Source organism: Taudactylus pleione, unplaced genomic scaffold (genome assembly GCF_031769625.1).
Source record: "Taudactylus pleione unplaced genomic scaffold, aTauple2 ptg000021l, whole genome shotgun sequence".
Taxonomy (NCBI): Eukaryota; Metazoa; Chordata; class Amphibia; order Anura; family Myobatrachidae; genus Taudactylus; species Taudactylus pleione.
The window spans coordinates 16418285-16422275 of NW_028284423.1; the positions used below are offsets into that span (position 1 = coordinate 16418285).

Genomic DNA, 3991 nt, shown 5'->3' on the forward strand with positions numbered 1-3991 from the left:
GATTTTGCAACTAGGCCATTCGAGTTTATGCATCAAACATTAATTTTGAACATCTGAGCCCACAAGCCCAAAAATCAAAATGTCCTATTTTATTAGCAATAATATACTGTTGTCAGCTACTTTTTGAAATAATTTATATAGGGTTGATGCTAAGAATTTGTATTTTCTTAGTTCTGTTTGGCCTCCCAAAATATAAAGTTACAATATGTCATGATGTCACTATAACTGACCAAAGTGGAGCTTTAGATGATCAAAGTTTCTTTTTGAGCATGCTCACAGCTTACACCTATGTGAACTCTGCAATCAAGCCCAGATTAATAACTTCAAAGCATCACCATAAGTATACATATTCATTTTTTATCCTATAAGAACACATATATAGTACAAACACCTTTACATTCTGACTGCAATGTGAATGTTTTTAAAATCTTGTATGCAATTGGGGGTATAGCTCAGTGGTAGAGCATTCGACTGCAGATCGAGAGGTCCCTGGTTCATATCCGGGTGCCCCCTTTACCTAACTTTTAATGTGTAAAGGTACTGATTCAATTTGCAATTTATAGCTACTTTGAAACTCAAGCACAGGAAAAGCTAACACAAGTAAGAGCAAGAAAACAAAAAAAGTGAAACTTTAACATTATATACTTCCTGATAACACAGTTAGAGTGGTAAATTTCATTTTTTTTATAGAGATTTTTACAGAAATCTATAACTTAGAGAAAGCAAATATAAAGGACCTACCTAGTTTCTCTTATAAAAGTACTTTCTTTCAAAAAATGGTTAAAAATGAAGAAGTAGGAGAAGCCTTATTGCAATATCAGTCTGAGTTCAATCCCTAATCCCACCAACAGTTCCAGAATCTTGATTTAATTTCTTTCCTTTCTATAGTAATATATTTAGAATAGTATAATATAACTGAACATGAAACATGTGTACTTTAATACTCACCCTCATTGATAATTAAATAAGGAAAAACATCACTTAAATAGTCATACTTTAACAATATAAACTTCCTGATAGCACAGTTAGAGTGGCAGATTTCATTTTTTTGATAGAGATTTTTACAGAAATCTATAATTTATAGAAGGCAAATATAAAGGACCTACCTAGTTTCTCTTAAAAAAGTACTTTCTTTCCCAAATGGTTAAACTGAAGAAGTAGGAGAAGCCTTATTACAATAACAGTCTGAGTTCAATCCCTAATCCCACCAACAGTTCCAGAACCTCAATTTAATTTCTGTCCTTTCTATAGTAATATATTTAGAATAGTATAATATAACTGAACATGAAACATGTGTACTTTAATACTCACCCTCTTTGATAATTAAATAAGGAATTATTAAGCAATTACATTGCAGTATTCTGGAACTGTTGTTGTAATTGGGGGTTGATCTCAGACTGATTTTGCAACTAGGCCATTCGAGTTTATGCATCAAACATTAATTTTGAACATCTGAGCCCACAAGCCCAAAAATCAAAATGTCCTATTTTATTAGCAATAATATACTGTTGTCAGCTACTTTTTGAAATAATTTATATAGGGTTGATGCTAAGAATTTGTATTTTCTTAGTTCTGTTTGGCCTCCCAAAATATAAAGTTACAATATGTCATGATGTCACTATAACTGACCAAAGTGGAGCTTTAGATGATCAAAGTTTCTCTTTGAGCATGCTCACAGCTTACACCTATGTGAACTCTGCAATCAAGCCCAGATTAATAACTTCAAAGCATCACCATAAGTATACATATTCATTTTTTATCCTATAAGAACACATATATAGTACAAACAACTTTACATTCTGACTGCAATGTGAATGTTTTTAAAACCTTGTATGCAATTGGGGGTATAGCTCAGTGGTAGAGCATTCGACTGCAGATTGAGAGGTCCCTGGTTCAAATCCCTATTTACCTAACTTTTAATGTGTAAAGGTACTGATTCAATTTGCAGTTTATAGCTACTTTGAAACTCAAGCACAGGAAAAGCTAACACAAGTAAGAGCAAGAAAACAAAAAAAGTGAAACTTTAACATTATATATTTCCTGATAACACAGTTAGAGTGGTAAATTTCATTTTTTTATAGAGATTTTTACAGAAATCTATAACTTAGAGAAGGCAAATATAAAGGACCTACCTAGTTTCTCTTATAAAAGTACTTTCTTTCATAAAATGGTTAAAAATGAAGAAGTAGGAGAAGCCTTATTGCAATATCAGTCTGAGTTCAATCCCTAATCCCACCAACAGTTCCAGAATCTTGATTTAATTTCTTTCCTTTCTATAGTAATATATTTAGAATAGTATAATATAACTGAACATGAAACATGTGTACTTTAATACTCACCCTCATTGATAATTAAATAAGGAAACACATCACTTAAATAGTGCTACTTTAACATTATAAACTTCCTGATAGCACAGTTAGAGTGGCAGATTTCATTTTTTTGATAGAGATTTTTACAGAAATCTATAATTTATAGAAGGCAAATATAAAGGACCTACCTAGTTTCTCTTAAAAAAGTACTTTCTTTCCCAAATGGTTAAACTGAAGAAGTAGGAGAAGCCTTATTACAATAACAGTCTGAGTTCAATCCCTAATCCCACCAACAGTTCCAGAACCTCAATTTAATATCTGTCCTTTCTATAGTAATATATTTAGAATAGTATAATATAACTGAACATGAAACATGTGTACTTTAAAACTCACCCTCTTTGATAATTAAATAAGGAATTATTAAGCAATTACATTGCAGTATTCTGGAACTGTTGTTGTAATTGGGGGTTGATCTCAGACTGATTTTGCAACTAGGCCATTCGAGTTTATGCATCAAACATTAATTTTGAACATCTGAGCCCACAAGCCCAAAAATCAAAATGTCCTATTTTATTAGCAATAATATACTGTTGTCAGCTACTTTTTGAAATAATTTATATAGGGTTGATGCTAAGAATTTGTATTTTCTTAGTTCTGTTTGGCCTCCCAAAATATAAAGTTACAATATGTCAAGATGTCACTATAACTGACCAAAGTGGAGCTTTAGATTATCAAAGTTTCTCTTTGAGCATGCTCACAGCTTACACCTATGTGAACTCTGCAATCAAGCCAAGATTAATAACTTCAAAGCATCACCATAAGTATACATATTCATTTTTTATCCTATAAGAACACATATATAGTACAAACAACTTTACATTCTGACTGCAATGTGAATGTTTTTAAAACCTTGTATGCAATTGGGGGTATAGCTCAGTGGTAGAGCATTCGACTGCAGATTGAGAGGTCCCTGGTTCAAATCCCTCTTTACCTAACTTTTAATGTGTAAAGGTACTGAATCAATTTGCAGTTTATAGCTACTTTGAAACTCAAGCACAGGAAAAGCTAACACAAGTAAGAGCAAGAAAACAAAAAAAGTGAAACTTTAACATTATATACTTCCTGATAACACAGTTAGAGTGGTAAATTTCATTTTTTTTATAGAGATTTTTACAGAAATCTATAACTTAGAGAAGGCAAATATAAAGGACCTACCTAGTTTCTCTTATAAAAGTACTTTCTTTCAAAAAATTGTTAAAAATGAAGAAGTAGGAGAAGCCTTATTGCAATATCAGTCTGAGTTCAATCCCTAATCCCACCAACAGTTCCAGAATCTTGATTTAATTTCTTTCCTTTCTATAGTAATATATTTAGAATAGTATAATATAACTGAACATGAAACATGTGTACTTTAATACTCACCCTCATTGATAATTAAATAAGGAAAAGCATCACTTAAATAGTGATACTTTAACATTATAAACTTCCTGATAGCACAGTTAGAGTGGCAGATTTCATTTTTTTGATAGAGATTTTTACAGAAATCTATAATTTATAGAAGGCAAATATAAAGGACCTACCTAGTTTCTCTTAAAAAAGTACTTTCTTTCCCAAATGGTTAAACTGAAGAAGTAGGAGAAGCCTTATTACAATAACAGTCTGAGTTCAATCCCTAATCCCAC

General features: G+C 31.5%; 1 non-coding gene across 1 annotated transcript; it reads left to right on the forward strand.

The window, feature by feature from the left end:
- The first annotated feature begins 441 nt into the window (after positions 1-441).
- Positions 442-513, forward strand: TRNAC-GCA (transfer RNA cysteine (anticodon GCA)). Its single transcript has one exon. It is a non-coding gene; the product is annotated as a tRNA-Cys (tRNA).
- The last annotated feature ends 3478 nt before the right edge of the window (positions 514-3991 follow it).